Genomic DNA, 17,813 nt, shown 5'->3' with positions numbered 1-17,813 from the left:
TATTTTTCTTTCTTTGGGAAGTGAAATATTTCAAATATTATATAGGAGAGGTAAGTTTAACAAATACTAATTTTTGGGGATTCTTGAAACAACTCGAGCCGATTTTTAAAAAAAAACATAATTAAATATCCTATAAATACTTAATTAAATAAACCAATAAAGCAACATTAAAACCGCAAGTCAAAAATACTATTTTATGAATAAATAAATAATTCAACAAAGAAAACCAAGTATGACTAACAATCATAACACAACCCTAACCGGGTTCCAATAACCAAAACACAAAAATAAATCAAACAAGTTCCTAGATCATACTCTCTTCCTTGCCATGATTCCACGATCACACTTTATCTTTACCTACACCAAAAAGAAAGAGATACGTAAGTATTATCACAAATACTTAGTGAGGCGATCCTCCCATCTACAAGCTATACACACAAGCAAATAAAAGGGGTATAATCACAAATACAACATAAACAAACCAATCATTGAAAAATTCACCCAAAACACATTCACCACACCTACATATCATCACACAAAACAAATCATACAATCCAATCGCTCAGATAAGCTCATGGTCACGCACTCACCTTAACAAGCTGAATCTAACAATAATTAAAACCAAAAGAGACTCTCCTTACGTCTGAAACAGTCCAGAAACGTCATACAACAAGTCACACAACCAAAAGCAATCTTGAAGCAAACTGGACATGAAAAAACAAACAGTCTCAAAAACGAAATTCTAAACTAAAAACCAACCGTTAACTATCAAATCCATTCAGTGAAATGCTCTCCGTAGACGTCATGAAGTTTCCCACAAAATCTCGTCCCGATCGGAATCCAGATGAGACCACGATCTCAGTTACAATCTCCGCTGGTCTTAATTCGCGTCTGAGAAAACGTGTCTCACTAAACTGCAAATAAATCAACGAATTTAAATCCATATCCACTTCTGTAAAATAGAGAATGACGAAAAAAGAGTTGGAAATAACTCTATTAAATTTCGTTACCTTTGACAACGATTGGATATGTCGAACCTTTTTCCTCCCAAAGCCTAACGATTTTGGTCCTTCTCATTCTCTCTCTTTTTCTCCTTTACAAAACGAAAAGTGGCTAACTAAAACCCGAATTTCGAGTTTCCTTCTTTTATATGCACCCTCCATGGTTTCCATTAACCCAACTGATTAAACCAAACAATTTAAATACAAACTCTAACCGATTTTCCGGTTCACGGGCGTTACAATTCTCCCCCACTGACATAGATTCGAGCTCGAATCTAGCTTCACCCTTCCACTCCAAAGAAATCCATGCAACCGTTATTACGGTCCGCACTCCCTCCAACCAGACCCCTTCTAGGTCTCTCTATCCAGTCGATATACTCACGAATTACTAGTCATTGTTGCTCACAACTCAATCTCCACTCTCAGACCGCAATCTGCGAGCATAAACCGTCACTCTCAGGCCTCGGCCTACGGTATCTCGGGTATCACACGTATAATCTTACCCACTCAAAGTCAAACTCTGAGTTGTGCCGGCTTACTCTCAGCCATAAAGTCATCGAGTTACGACATTTGGAGAAAATAATACCTCAAAAATCGCTCTCCGGTCGTCACCCTAAGCGCGCTCTCGGATCATCACCCGAAGCCACCGTACCCCTCTCACTCTAAAGACACCAAGTCCTTCGAGTTACCGGTACCTCAAGAGCATACCCCACTCCTCACGAGTCGTTGGGACCCTCATATCCCTCGAGCAAACAATACTAAACAATTCCGAGCATATCTCCAGTCCCTCTCATGGATTCGCGTAAGACACCTTTATGCCTCACCATCCATCATATCCTCTCGAGAATATCCTTATGACCAACTCCCGGCCATCTCGTAGACACACCTCTCTCTTAGGTTGTTTACTCAAATTTTCCAAAAATAGGCAAGTCCTTTCTAGGAAACTTTCCATTTTGGAAACCGCACAACACATTCTTAAGTAAGACAACTCAAGTCAAATCCAAGAAAAAATAATCATCTTATTAATCATCAATGTCATGATCGTTACAACTCCAAACAGAAATACAAATGAAAGAGAAATTAGAACAACAACTCAAAAGCTCAAATACTCAAGAACACTAAAACTGGAAACCAAGGATAGGCAAACTCATGCAGCAACCTGCTTCTCGAACCACTTCCTGAACCTTGCCTTCATCCTCGCCTCTGGCTCCCAAGTCTCCTCTGTCACACCATTGCAGTCCTATAGGACTTTGATCAAAGGAATCTTCTTCCGCCGAAGTTTCTTGATCCTCCTCTCGAGAAGCCTCACTGGTCTCGCCTCCAAAGTCATGTTGGGCTGAAGATCCTCTAGAATCTTAGCCAACACCTCATCATCCTTGTGAAGACACTTCCTCAGAATCGACACATGAAACACCTTGTGAAACGCAAGCATAACATCTGGCAACTCTAGCCTGGATGCCACTGGTCCCACCTTGTCAACAATCCTGAACAGACCCATGTACCTCAGACTCAACTTAGTCTTTGAGATAGACCTGTTCGGACCTCGCAACATGGCCATCTTGAGATACACTTTGTCCCCAACCTCAAACTCAAGCTCTCTCCTCCTCTTGTCAGCATAACTCTGTTGTCGATCCTGAGCCTCCTTCATGTTCAGCTTAAGAACCCGGATCCTCTCCGTGGTCTCCTACACATAATCTGCACCATATATGCTCCTCTCCCCCACTTGGTTCTAGCATAACGGTGTCCTGCATGGCCTCCCGTACAACGCCTCGAAAGGAGCCATCCCAATACTCACCTGATAACTGTGGTTATAAGCAAACTCTACCAGACTCAAGTGATCCGCCCAATGACCTCCCCAATCCAAGACACACATCCACAATATATCCTCAAGTGTCTGGCTAGTCCTCTCAGATTGCCCATCCGTCTAAGGATGATAAGCTGTGCTCATCTACACCTTAGTGCCCATCTCTGCCTAAAAGGCTCTCCAAAACGCAGAAGTAAACTTGGAATCCCTGTCTGACACAATACTCATAGGTACTCCATGCAACTTCACGATCTCGCTCACATATTTCTTAGCCAACACCCCGCTCCATCTGTTTTTCTGATGGCCAGAAAATGTGCTGACTTAGTCAGACGGTCCACGATCACCAAAATAGCAGCTTTGGTCCGCGACACAGGTAACTCAACCACGAAATCCATCGTTATGAAATCCCACTTCCACTCAGGAATGGGTAAAGTCTACAACAGGCCACTTGGCACCTGATGCTCAACCATAACTAACTGGCAAAAATCGCACTCTACGACCCAGTCAGCTACATCCCTCTTCATCTCGACCCAATGATAGTACCGCTTGAGGTCTCGGTACATATTAGTCGCCCCTGGATGAATGGAAAACATGCTCGCATGAACCTCACTCAAGCTCTCCCTCCGCAACTCCTCATCTTTAGGCACACAAACTCTCCCATGCACAAGGATAGTCCCATTAGCTGCGAACTGATACTTAGGGCCATCCTCCTTAGAATTTGCAATCAACCCCTCATCCTTCTCATGAGCCAACCAAACTCTACTCAGAAGATCTGCTCGATCCACAGCCTCCAATCCCAATGGCTCCCGTGTCACAGCACACAACCGTAAAGCACCAATCTCACTCACCAAGGCCTGAACACTCCGCCCTGGAGCCGCACCCACGCGCTTACGGGTCAACGCGTCTGCAACCACATTAGCTTTACCAGGATGGTAGGCTATTTCAAGATCATAATCAGCCACCAGCTCCATCCACTGCCTCTACCTCAGGTTCAGCTCTGGCTGAGTGAAGATATACTTTAGACTCTTATGATCCGTGAACACATGCACTTTCCTGCCATAAAGATAAGACCTCCAAATCTTCAAGGCAAAGATCATCGCAGCCATCTCCAAATCGTGAGTAGAATAGTTGCCCAAATGCTTCCTCGACTATCGCGATGCATAAGCAATAACCTTCCCACGCTGCATCAGAACACAACCCAAACCAACTCTTGAGGCATCAGTATACACCATGTAAGGCTCATCATGCTCTGCCAATGCTAACACTGGTGTACTCGTCAACATCTCCTTCAGGCTTACGAAACCCTCTCCGCACTCGGTGAACATACAAAAGGAACATCCTTCCCTGTCAGCTTAGTCATTGGTTGTACCATACTCGCAAATCCCTTGACAAACCTCCTGTAACACCCTGCCAACCCAAGAAAAATCTTGGTCTCAGTGGCATTCATCGGTCTAGGCCAGTCTCTAATAGCCTCAATCTTCTCCAGATCCACTGAAACTCCCTCTGCAGAAACAATGTGACCCAATAAACCCATCTCTCTCTGCCAAAAACTACCCTTGCTCAACTTAGTGAACAACTTATGCTCTTGTAGCTTCTCCATCACTCTTTTCAAATGTACCTCATGCTCCTCAGGACTCTTAGAATACACCAGGATGTCATCAATAAAGATGATCATAAATTCATCCAGAAACTCCTTGAACAAGCTGTTCATCAACCTCATAAACGATGATGGTCCATTAGTCAAACCGAAAGGCATCACCACAAACTCAAAATGTTCATATCTCGTCCTGAAAGCAGTCTTGCGAATATCTGCCTCCGCTATCGGGATCTAGTGATAACCCTATGTCAAATCAATTTTAGAGTAACAAGTAGCGCCCCTCAACTGATCCAACAACTCATCGATCCTTGGCAAAGGGTACTTGTTCTTCACAGTGACCATGTTCAACCCCAGTAGTCAATACATAAGCGAAAACTCCTGTCCTTCTTCTTCACAAATAACACCGACCCTCCCCAAGGTGAAGTACTAGGACGAATGCATCCTTTACCCAACAAATCCTCCAGCTGCTTCTTCAACTCTACCATCTCTGCTGGAGCCATCATGTAGGGTGCCTTAGACAATGGCGCTGTCCCTGGTTCCAACTCAATGTAAAAGGATCAGACTGTGATGGTGGTAATCCCTGCAACGACTGAAACATATCCTCGAATTCCTGAACAACCCGAATGTTGCTCACTGCTACCTGCCCCACAGACTCCGACATAGATATCGTCACCAGGTAAGCCTCACAGCCCTTCTTGATCATTTTCTCTGCGTGCACTGCTGAGATGACAAGACTCCCTAAGGTAGGTCTCATTCCCTCATAAACCAACCTCCCCTCTGGCCGTCACACTACAAGAAATTTGTTCATTGATAGCATAACGTTATAGCACAGATTACTCAACTGCTATTGAAGATTATTTACAAATTTTGTTTTCGTATAACAGCGTTTTATTAACGCTATTAAATAGATTTACTCATATAGCAAGGTTCTAACGCAATGATAGAATTCCTCTAACCCGGGAAACTAAAATGACTCATACCGCGAAACACTTAAAAGAATATTTTCTTTTTTTCTGCGAACAGACATATTTCCCTCTGAGCTCGAGAAAACCCTAAGACATAGCCACACTCTCTCAAACCGACGACTCGAATCCTGGAGTCACCGATTAAACCATCCCTTTCGCCACCGCCGTTGTTGAAGTTTGCCGCCGTCAAAGCCGTAGCCGCGATAGCAATCCCAATTTCGGCCCTTATCCTTTGATTAAACCATCTCTCTGAATCCCAAATCGAAGGCATGTCTCTCTGAATCTGTAGATTTATTTCATCCCTTTCGTTAACCTAGTTAGTTTTCTTTTAGCTGTCGTTAATCCATTTAACTATTTTGGTTCTTAATCACTGGATTTATGGGTTTCTCTGATTCGATTCTTCAAAGTTTTTATCTTTCCATGTCCGTGTTCTTTGCAAAATTAGAACTTTTTGTTTATGTGGTTTGATTTAGGCGTAGCTGGATAAATAGAATGCACAATTTTGCTTTCGGAAATTTTAGATTTTTAGATTTTTAAAAAACTTTTCGAGATTTACAAGTGTTTGTTGACATTATATTACAGCTATTTGTATTGACTTGTTCTTCGAATCTTTGGATCTTTTAGTGCTTGTAATGACATGGCTCTGAATCTTTAGATTATTTCCACAACTTGTCAAACACATTCTTGCATAAACAAACACATGAAACTAGATATACTCATTCTATTTTTTGTTTTTGCAAGTGCTGCTGTGTAAATAATGGGAATGTGAAGCTGATATTTGGCTCTTATTACGCGACATGTTAGTATCATCTTGATCACCACTGTTTCTTTTTGTCTTGAACATCATTGTGGCTTTGTGTATTGAACATGATTGTTTCTTTTTGTCTTGAACATCACTATGGCTTTGTGTATTGAACATGACTGTTTCTTTTTGTCTTGAACATCACTGTGGCTTTATGTATTGAACATGACTGTTTTGTTTTGTCTAGAACATCACTGTGGCTTCGTGTATTGAACATTACTGTTTTTTTTTGTCGTGAAAATAACTGTGGCTTTGTGTATTGAACATTACTGTTTCTTTTGTCTTGAACATCATCGTGGCTTTGTGTATTGAACATTACTGTTTCTTTTTTGTCTTGAACATCACTGTAGCTTTTTGTCTTGAACATCACTATTTCTTTTTGTCTTGAACATCACTGTGGCTTTGTGTATTGAACATTACTGTTTCTTTTTGTCTTAAACATCACTCTGGGTTTTTGTCTTGAACATCATAGTGAATATGAGTTTGCGGCTAAATATAAAGTGATTTAGATATGTTTCAAGAGTCTTTCATATAATCTGGAATCATTCTTTTGGTATTAAAGGTTTTAAAACACGTTTTCAATTTATGATGGTGGACAAGGATTGGGTGCATCATTGCAGGTAAGATTTTCAGTAGGAAAATCTGGAGATCTTACCTCTCTTTTTATTCTCCTTTTAACTTTTCACTGAAGAGTTGATCATATATTGATTTTTTTATTACCCTTTAACTCTTCTCTGAAAAGTTGAGCCTGCTTATGAGAGAGGGGCTACAAAGTTTGTACGAGATGTGGATGCAGCTCTAGGAGACGTAGATATGATTATATGTCCCTGCATTGATTATCGCTGTTTAGATCGTCATTCAACCTCTGTTGTTGTTGATCATCTTGTAACAAGGGGAATAGATGAGGCATATAAGAAGCGGTGTGACTGGTATCATTATGGAGAATCAAACTCTAGGGCTGAGAGTGATACCAAAGTGAGTCAGTGGAATGATGAGGTACTTGGGTTATATCAAGCTGCTGAATTTTTGGATGAAGAGTTTGCTTATAAGGTTGGCTTGAGTGAGATTCCAGAGTGTGATGACAAGAAAGAAGATGAGTTCCTTGCAAAGCTTGCAAATGCTGAAACGCCGTTGTATCCAAGTTGTGTGAACCATAGCAAGCTGTCGGCTATTGTATCTTTGTTTAGACTTAAGACAAAAAAACGGGTGGTCTGACAAGAGCTTCAATGATCTTCTAGAGATATTGCTGGAGATGTTGCCAAAGGCACATCAATGTATGAGTTGAAGAAGTTTTTGAAATCTTTTGATATGGGTTACCAGAAGATCCATGCATGTGTCAATGACTGCTGCCTATTCAGAAAGAATTACAAGAAGCTTGACAGTTGTCCTAAATGCAACGCTTCAAGATGGAAAACTAACTTGCACACTAGTGAAATAAAGAAAGGTGTCCCACAGAAAGTATTAAGGTACTTTCCGATAATCCCGCGCCTTAACAGAATGTTTAGGTCTGAAGAAATGGCTAAGAATTTAAGGTGACACTTTAGCAACAAAGCAGCGATGGAAAACTCCATCACCTTGTAGATTCAGTAACATGGGATCAGATGAATGCCAAATACCCGTCATTTGTAGCTGACGAAAGGAACCTGAGGCTTGGGCTTTCTACAGATGGATTTAATTCATTCAAAATGAAGAACACTAGATATAGTTGTTGGCCTGTTTTGTTAGTTAACTACAATCTGCCTCCTGATTTATGCATGAAGAAGGAGAACATCATGTTGACTTTGCTAATTCCTGGTGCACAACAGCCTGGTAATAACATTGACGTCTACTTAGAACCTCTTCTAGAGGATCTATGCCACCTGTGGGACAATGGGGAATTGACATATGACTCTTACAGTAAATCAACATTTAATCTGAAGGCAATGTTGCTTTGGACGATTAGTGATTTCCCTGCTTACGGGAATCTAGCTGGCTGCAAAGTAAAGAAAAAAATGGGATGTCCTCTATGTGGGAAAAATACAGATATCATGTGGTTGAAGTTCAGCAGAAAACATGTTTACATGTGCCACAGAAAGGGTCTGCAACCAACACATCATTTCAGAATGAAGAAGTCTTGGTTTGATGGGAAAGCTGAAAATGGCAGGAAGAGGAGAATATTGAGTGGTCAGGAAATTTACCAAAACCTTAAAAATTTTAAGAATAACTTTGGGACTTTGAAACAATCTGCAAGTAAAAAGAAAAGGACGATGAATATTGAAACAGACTCTGATAGTGATGATCAATCTAGTGAATCAGAGGAGGATGAAGAGGACCAAGTAGATGAGGAGGAATTATCTAGATGGAAGAAAAAGTCAATTTTGTTCAAGTTACCTTATTGGCAGGTGTGTTAAACATTCCTGTTATTTAAATTTCAGATTTCATCACTAATCGTTGATTAAAACTTCCTTAGTATTATCTCAGATTTCATCACTAATCATTTGGTAAATTTTTTTGTTTTCTTTCGTGTGTTGTATAGGAACTTCCTGTGAGACACAACTTGGATGTCATGCATGTGGAGAGGAATGTGGCTGCAAGTATTATATCGACATTGTTGCATTGTGGGAAATCCAAGGATGGACTAAATACTAGAAAAGATTTGGAGGTGCTTGGGATTAGAAAGGATTTGCATCGTAAAACCAAAGGCAAAAGAACATATCTTCCTGCAGCACTTTGGTCTCTATCAAAGACAGAGAAGAAGATCTTTTGTAAGCGGCTGTATGACTTCAAAGGTCCTGATGGGTACTGCTCAGACATATCAAGAGGCGTCTCATTAGATGAGTGTAAGGTCACGGGGCTTAAGTCACACGATTATCACGTGTTAATGCAACAGCTTCTCCATATTGCTCTTAGAGGGTTGCTACCTAAAGGTCAAAGGGTTGCAATCGTGCGCTTATGTACTTTCTTCAACCACTTGTGTCAGCGAGTAATTGATATGGAGCAGCTTTTGGAACTAGAAACTAAGATTGTTGAAACCCTTTGCCTGTTTGAAAGGTTTTTCCCACCAAGCTTCTTTGATATAATGGTGCATTTGACAATACATTTAGGCAGAGAAGCTCGGTTAGGTGGACCAATTCATTTCAGATGGATGTATCCGTTTGAAAGATATATGAAAGTTCTGAAGGATTTTGTGAGAAACACTGCAAGACTGGAAGGGTGTATAGCTGATTGTTATCTAGCTGAAGAATGCATACAGTTTTGTAGTGAATTTTTGAAGAAGACGTAAAATGTTCAGGAAAGTGTTGATAGAAACACTGAGTATGAGAGCAACTCTATACTTGAAGGGCGTCCAATCTCAGCAGGATCTTATATTAATCTTACTAAAATGGAGACAAAAATAGCCCATATGGCTGTCATACAGAATATTGCAGTCTCTGAATCTTATGTTGAGTAAGTTCCAATCTCAATAGGCTCTTATATTACTTAGCTATATATATTTTACTTATCCATATGGCTATCTCTGACTACTTCTAATTTTTCCTTGTATTAGTGAGCACCTGCAACATCTACAAGACTCAAATGTAAGATGCAGACGTGATGCATCACACTTATGAAACTTGTACACTTAGAATTTTGCTTCATGGCTTAAAAAACAGGCATGTTTATCTCTCACACTTGACACTTAAACACTATACTTTATCAGTAAGCATATAGGTGTCTGACATTTTCTTTTTAAATTTGTTAGATACCTCTTGATTCAAACAGACATGAAGAAACACTTAAATAGTTAGCTTATGGTCCACGTAGTTGTGCAAAGACATATTCTGGTTATATAGTGAATGGGCAGCGATTTCATACAAGAAAAGTGGATAAGAAAACTCAGAACAGTGGTGTGTACTATGAGGCATCTGCTATCTGTAGGTCTAGTGCAAAAGACACTTCTCAAGTGGTCGATTTGGTTTCATACTATGGCTGCATTACTGATATTATCTTGCTGGATTATAATGTCTTTTACGTTCCATTGTTCCGCTGCAACTGGGCAGTAAAAAGTAATGGAGTGAAGCAAGAGGATGGTTTTACACTTGTAAACCTGAATCATAGTCAAATCTCATTTTTAAGGGATCCGTACATACTAGCCTCTCAAGCAAAACAAGTTTTTTACCTAAAAGAAGATAACTCATCACCCTGGTATGTTGCATTGAGAGGTTCTTCAAGAAGATTCAGTCAAAAAGAGTTTGTAGATTCAGTTGCAACCATTGGCACATTGCCACCAATGTTGACATAGATGCTGACTTGGATGAAGCTGAAAATGAGAGGACTGATTGTTAAGGAATATATGTTTGTGAAATGTAGTTTTTTTTTTTCATTTTCATTCCTTGTTGCATTCTCTATGTTTGATGTCTGTTTTCCATAGTGTGTTCAATGTCTTATTTGCATCCAGTGTACTTAACCCTTTACTCTTTCATTTTTTTCATGTGATTTAAGATGGGACAACAGAAGAAAAAGCGAGGTAAAAGTAACAAAAAAAGGTCAATGCAAAGAATGCCAATGATGAGGTCGAGTATATTGGAACAATTGAACCACAAGTCAATGATGAGGAACATGCAGAACCAGCTGAAGTTCAAGTATCAGATGCAAATCAAGTAGCAGATCCAGATCAGTTGGTTGATGGAGATCAGGTGAATGATGAAGATCATTTGGAACCAGATTAAGTAGCAGATCCGGATCAGGTGGTTGATGGAGATCTGGATAAGGTCAATGAGGAAGAGCCTCACGGAGAGCTTGTTTTATCTGAGGGTGATGATTGTGTTGAGCCAAAGCGTAAGCGACATCGAGGACAAACTAGGCTGAAGGATATTGCCAAGGATCCAAATGCCAGAGTAAGAGTAGAGTTCACTAACATGGGAGAGCCTATTGGTAAAGGCTCAGTTAAGCTGGCATCATATGTAGGGGCATTGGTAAGAGAACACGTTCTAGTCACAATTGAACGTTGGACTAAAATTGGTGAAGAACTCAGGACAGTTCTCTGGAAATCTGTTCAGGTAAGCTTTGTGTAAAATTTACAAGTTTATTTGATATTGGTGAGTACTTGACTGTTTTGTTTTTGATTGCAGGCAAGGTTTGAACTAGATGAAGAGTACCAAAAGGTTACAGTGCTTAGGCAGATGGGACGTTTGTGGAGGTCCTGGAAATCATGGCAAGTTACAAAGATTAGAGAAGCTAAAACTAACCACGAGAGGATGAACATGCGACCTAAAAACATTTCTCCTTTTGATTGGCGTAAATTTATGAAGCTCAAAACTAGCCAAGAATTTAAGGTATGCATTTGGAATTTGTAAATTTATCTATATATATTAGAAATTAACGTTCATCTGTTAGGTTATAAGCGACAGCTACAAGGAAAGAAGGCGCAATCAGATTCCACATACTTGTAGTCGCAGGGGAATGGTTAAACTTGCCGAAGACATGGTAACAGTTGTACACACTTATATTGTTCATATTACTCAGCCTTTTTCCAAAGTCCAAACACTTATGTATTAAATGAGATCATTTTTTTTTGTTTAGAAAACTGCTAGTGCAGACCCATCTGAAGTGACAAGGCTAAAGGTTTGGGTTAAGTCACGTACTAAGAAGGATGGTACACCACTGAATACGAATGTTGCTGAAAAGATTGTGAGTTATTTTGTTTTGTTTGATTTGCATTTTGTCATTTTGAATCACACTTGATATTTTAAAATGTATCTTATGAATTTCAGAAAAAGGCAGAAGAGATTGTTAATAGTGATAATCCATCAACAAATGAAGCACAAGATTCATTAAGCCAACTGTTAGGGCCTGACAGTCCTGGTAGACTGAGAGCAATGGGTCGCAATATGAATAAGACCAAGTTATCTTGTTTCCAAGTAAGCACAAGTGTATCGCTGAAATGCAAGAGAATCAGCTTCGTCTACAAAAGAAGGTCAATGAGCTACAAGAAGTAATTGAGAAAATGAAGAACCAGGTTAGTGCACTTATCTATTTATATATAAAGAATTACGGCTCAATTAGTACATAAGATTTTACTTTCTTTTTCTTTTTTTGTAACAGAGACAATCAGCTGAAGTAGGTGAAAACTCAGCTGCAAGAGTAAGTCACTCATATCATATGCTTTGATTTGTTCTAACAGATACACTAACTTAATACTTTGTCTATCTTTTACTTTTAAAGAGGGTGAACAAAAGAACACAACCAAAATGTTTCTTACTTGATTGGGCTGGTTCTGATGCAAAAGTTGCTGAGGGATGTATTATTTCTTCTGATTCGGGTGAATTAGTGAATAACTGTCGTTTAGGCCATACCGATGTTAAAGTCTTGATTGACACTGCTTTTGAACCAGAAGCATTACTTTGGAGACCTGCGGCTAATATGTTTACCATTGAGAAAGCTGTTGGACATATGATTGCATGGCCTGCTGCTATGTGTGTTAGCGTAGAAGAGGATCTCCAACAAGAAGACATTGCAGGCCAGGTAAAGTTTATTATTCAGTCTCATTCTCATATATAGAGTAATGATAGTAGGATTTTACTCAATTAATCCTAAAACACTATCTTGTCGTTGTAGTATTTTAGGATGTCAATCTAATCCGGTGTGATGCAAACAGATGAGATATGATCAGAAAGCTCTAAGTCAAGCCAAGCAGAAAGTTGGTTGGTTCTAACAGTTCTAGTATGCAATAACAAAAATGAAATGAAAAAGCAGAAATGGCAATAGCAGGCATGTGAATAACAATGCATAAATGATAACAGGCAATCAAATGGATAACCGATTCCTAAGGATGGGGTAATCGATTAGTGTGGTCTCCTTAATCTATTCAGGCGGTTGACAAAACTTCCTAGAAGCTATCCCTAGACAACAAGTTCAACAACAGATTAATTCACTCCCGTGATAGAAATCCTCAAGCAAAGCTAGACACTGACCTAAATCCCTTTAGCGATCTCTAACTAAGCATGCATTATCGAATCAACATGTTAAAGCCAGTACCCTCTCTACAGCCAATCCCTTGGGGTAGAGTCATATATCTCTGGAATTAATAGGATCCAACGCCCATTAAACGCCTTCTGAGCGCTGGACGTCTGGACTCATATTCCACATTAGCCAGTGAAACAAGCAATAAGCGCAACTAATCCAGAAGGGATTCTAGTATTCTAAACTCAACCACCTAAAACGACCAAGTAAATCACAACTATTCTATCCCATCCTCAGATACAGTTCACTACTCAAACATAATCAAAGACAATAGCAAAGCAACGATTGAAAACATGATAACAGAAATGATGAAAGACTTAGACGAAAACTGAATATCAAATACTTGAAAGTGATAATACAAAATCGCAGGAGAAACACTGCGGCTCTCAAAGTTGCAAAAATGTAAAAGCGAGATAATAACGGATGCCCTAGGGAAAACCCTAAGAGGCAGTTTATGTAACCGAGAAATGAAACAAATAAGGAAACTAAATATAAAGCGAATCTTCACGTCATGACCCCGCGACCGAATGTGTCATTGGCATCTAACGGGCTGAAATGAGCTTCCCAGTGATCGAGTATGTCATTGATCAAACTGGGCTTTAGGGGCTCCGTCTTGCGATCGAGTGAGATGCAGTGAAGTCAAGATTGAATGGTCCAGCGACCCTGTGATCGAGTGCGATCGAGTGGATGTCATGAGGTGGTGATCGAGTGGTTTCTTCGGCTTCTCCTCTCTTCTTTGTTCTCAGCTTGTCTGGTTGAGTGCAGAATGAGCAGATAGGCTTCCTGGTGGTCGAGTGGTGATCGAGTGGTTCTGATGGGGTGATTCCTCCGGCTTCGCGATTGAGTGATTTGCCCTGGCAGGGCTCCGAGGTTGCGATAGAGTACTTTTGTTGAAGGCGTCATTGGGCATTCTAACTTCATGTTCTGTTTTTCCTCTTTTTGAACTCCAAAAGCATCCAAAGTACCTGAAAACAACCAAATATGCCATGCACATGCAATCCTAATGCAAAATCGTTCTAAGTATGTAAAACACACTAAAACGACTCCTAATGAGATGAAATGTGGATGAAACAATGATAAAGTGGTGAAGAATGAATGCCTAAATCATGCAAATTATAGACATATCAACTCCCCCAAACTTAGTCTTTGCTTGCCCTCAAGCAAACAAGAAGACATAAGCGGAAGGAGAGGTTTGAAGTTGGGGATTCAGAACCAAAGCATGAGATATGACAACTAAGATCAATGTACCAGCTAACAATTCTAAGATGCGAGGTGATCGACTTCTACTTAAAAACTTTAGCCATGCTCTGTTATGATCCAAACCTACACTCAAATGCACAATGCGTCAAGATCAACCAATCCCTTTAACATTCATTAAGTTCAAAAACATGAATCAAGATATGCATCGCTAGTGAACTCATTTGGCTAATGACAGGTTATGAGACAAAGATGGTCCCTTTTTAGTGGTTCAGATTTTAATAGCAGGGGACTCTCAATGAAATAGGACTGAGCTTTAGAAGAATGCTAAAGGTATGTGCCAACCTATGCATACAAGAATAGCACCCCATCTACCCAATGACATAAACCGTGAATAACAAGTAGATGGTCCTATCTCTAAACCCAACGATGATCCTAAGTCTACCCTTTTGCACTAAAGGCATATTTTGATTTTTTCTTGCATCAATGTTTCCTTTTCTTTTCTTTGGCTCTTGTTCTTAAGGAGAAGTTTTTTTCTTAAATTCTATGAGTCTAGTCTAGTGAATTGGGTTTTTCTTAAACTCTTATGGCTCTTATCATTTTTTTCTTTTTCTGTTTTTGTTGCCATCTATTTTTTTTAAAGCATATCTTAACAATTCTATGCTTCCCAAACATTCACTAGACCACAATATGATTTCCACCTTCTTTCTCCTAAAGACTCTAACCCATTTTTATTCTTTCTTTTTCTTTACACACTCAATCTCAATCCCCAAATAAGTTCCCACCTAGTCCTACCAAGTCCAAAAACGCAGATTGGAACTACATGAGATACTACTCTTCTCGGCTCAAACCTAACACGTTCTACCAAGCTCAATCCTGAAAATAGGCCTCACATGCTCTCACAAAATAACATGACTTGAAAGAAGGGTTGGTTAAGGGTGGGGGAACTACTCCAAGAATAGAAGCAGCTACTTGGATTAACAAGAGTGGTGAATAAGTGAAAGAAAATCCAAATATGTATTCTATCCACAAGTTCAAAAACGATGCAAACATGATAATTATAAGTCAGATTCAAGTTCAAATTGACAGGAAAAGGTGTCATGACATGCATCGAGTGGTTTCTATAGAACATGGTGCGGTTTTACTTCAAAGTCATTCAAATGCCTCAGAGAACTAATAACTCATTTTAGTGAATCATCATGCTTACAAGGCTATTTCCTCATTATCCCCTATGCATATGCAACAATCCTATATGAAACACTCTAGACTCGATTCTAAATGTAATGCAACTAAATGATCACTCTGTTTTTGTGGAATTCATTTTCAAAAAATTTCAAATATTTTTGTTTTTTTCTATGACTTAGATGATATGCAGACTCAAATGATATACACAAAAAACAAGTCAAATACGTCTTGAACCCTCCCCCAAAGTTAAATTACACAGTCCCTTGTGTAATCAAAATTTGTGAAAGAAGTCAAGATAAACACAGAAACAAAAACAAAAGCGGTATTTACAAAGGGTTTTGGTGTGTTACCTCAGTAGAATATCCTGAAGATGTAGTCATCCAGATCTGCTTGAGTGTGCTCAGCAGGCATGACCAGTTCTTGTTGTGGCTCCGCCATCACCTCGTCATTGTGCTCGATCGCAACCCCAGCAGGTTGTGGAGCACGACGCTCATGTGTTCTCCAACCCGACATTATCCGACTCTTGCTTGATGATCGGACCATCCTAGCGCTATTCCGCCTCTTGTGCTCCCTGACCTCGTGACACGAGTGTCGTGCGGGTTCTTGCGGGACAATGCGTTCTCTCTGTTGATAAGCAGATTGCCTTGGCGAGGCAATATCATGACGCCTGGATGGCATATCTTCTGGCGGATTGTCTCTGGTGATCACACAGGTGGATGTGGTGCAACTGATTGCCTTCTCCATGTTGTCAATGGCCTTGACACACTTATGGATGATCTTGTTTTGAAACTTGCACCACCTTTGGGTTAGACTGAGCTTCCGGTGTGCTTCAGCGAGACTCTTGCTTTCTTGTGAAGGGGGCTTGTGTTCTTCAAAGTGGTAGCGGCTCGTGTCATAGTTCTCCCAGTTGGTCTCCTCATTGTCACTCTGACCTTCTACTTCTTCAACATTTCGGGACGCGGATCCTCCAATCACAGCATGGAGGATTTCTTGTGGTGGCGAGAAGTCGATGTTGTCTCTCACCGTGATGGTTGTCATTTCACTGAATGGGAGAAGAATAGTTGCTTCGCCTGTTGACGGGTGATCAAACTTGAAAGCGTACCTCCCATCATAGACCTTATGCTCGATCACATGGGCAAGCTTGAGATGGGCGATATCCATCCAACGTGGTTGGATTGGATCCGGTCGCAGTGGGACGTCGCACGATAGGAGGATTGGTGTGACCACTCCTCCAATGCAAAGGGATCCTTTCGCGTTCTTCTTGTCATTGGCCAGCGCCCACCCTCTGTAGCTGCATAAGTGATTGAGGAGATACATTGACGGAGGTGTGTCATTGGTATCTCCCTTCATCGTTTTCCCGTCCTTGGTGTAACGGAGGACACTTAGCAGCGCCAAGTCTAATGTCTCCATGTCCTGGTTCGTCACAGTGGCGGATATTTCCCTAGCGTAAGGGAAATTGGCCATGGCTCTCTGGAAATAGCGAATGGCGGGATTGCGGATGGAGTTGCTCTTGGATCTAGCGGAGTTGAAGCTGGTGGTGTCTCCGATAGTGTTCCACAAAGATTTTAATTCTTCTCGGGCAAACCTCGGGTTACTTCCCGTGCCACTGGGAAACCCGAACATGGATTCTAGCGTCTTGATCGCCATGATATAGTCGCGATCGTCGATGGTGAAGCTTAAGTAACCAAGCCCTTCTTCTCTTAACTCAGCAGCTGACAACCCCTCAAACAATTCCACTTGAAGTGATGAAAGGAATTGAAGTGTCTCATCCTCATAGGTAGGATAGGGATGAGACATGAGTGTTGTCATCTGGCATTTCTCGAACAAGAGCTGAACGTCTTCCAGGATGCCTAACTCCACCATTGTCTCCGGGTGAGGATATCTTGTTCCCCAAAACAGATTTCTTTTGAGAGCCTTGTAGTAGTCTCCCAGGGTCAGCTTGTCTTCTTTCATTAGGGACTTGGTGGTCTTGCGGGTCTGCTCCAAAATGTACTCCGCGTCATCTTCCATCTCTTCATCAATTAGCTCATAATTTTCCGTTATTGACCTCTTCCCTCTGTTTATCTCTTCTCCTCTCCTGTCATTGGCAGCGGCTCGTTCTGTTTCTTCTCGGAAACGTTAGTATTCCTCCGCTTCTCTCTCTGGTCTTGTTGACCATGACTCCGCCTCGTCAACGTTGAAATCAGCATCCATTGATGAATCATAGCTGTATGAGGTCATTGTTCCTGATATTGATTCAAAACTCACAACTAAACTTTAGTATGTTAGTTATCAAATCTAA

The 17,813-nt window shown here is 40.6% G+C and overlaps 3 pseudogenes across 3 annotated transcripts; 1 reads left to right on the top strand and 2 right to left on the bottom strand.

Moving 5' to 3' along the window:
• Nucleotides 1-2,108: 2,108 nt before the first annotated feature.
• AT5G32518 lies at nt 2,109-5,186 on the bottom strand (annotated as a pseudogene; the record flags this gene model as incomplete). Its single annotated transcript has 1 exon — nt 2,109-5,186.
• Nucleotides 5,187-6,757: 1,571 nt separating this feature from the next.
• Nucleotides 6,758-12,781, top strand: AT5G32521 (annotated as a pseudogene; the record flags this gene model as incomplete). The annotated part of the gene is made up of 1 exon: nt 6,758-12,781.
• A 3,102-nt stretch (nt 12,782-15,883) lies between these two features.
• AT5G32516 lies at nt 15,884-17,752 on the bottom strand (annotated as a pseudogene; the record flags this gene model as incomplete). Its single annotated transcript has 1 exon — nt 15,884-17,752.
• Nucleotides 17,753-17,813: the final 61 nt, after the last annotated feature.

Source organism: Arabidopsis thaliana, chromosome 5 (genome assembly GCF_000001735.4).
Source record: "Arabidopsis thaliana chromosome 5, partial sequence".
In the NCBI taxonomy this organism is placed as follows: Eukaryota; Viridiplantae; Streptophyta; class Magnoliopsida; order Brassicales; family Brassicaceae; genus Arabidopsis; species Arabidopsis thaliana.
This window is presented reverse-complemented; position numbering and strand designations above follow the sequence as displayed.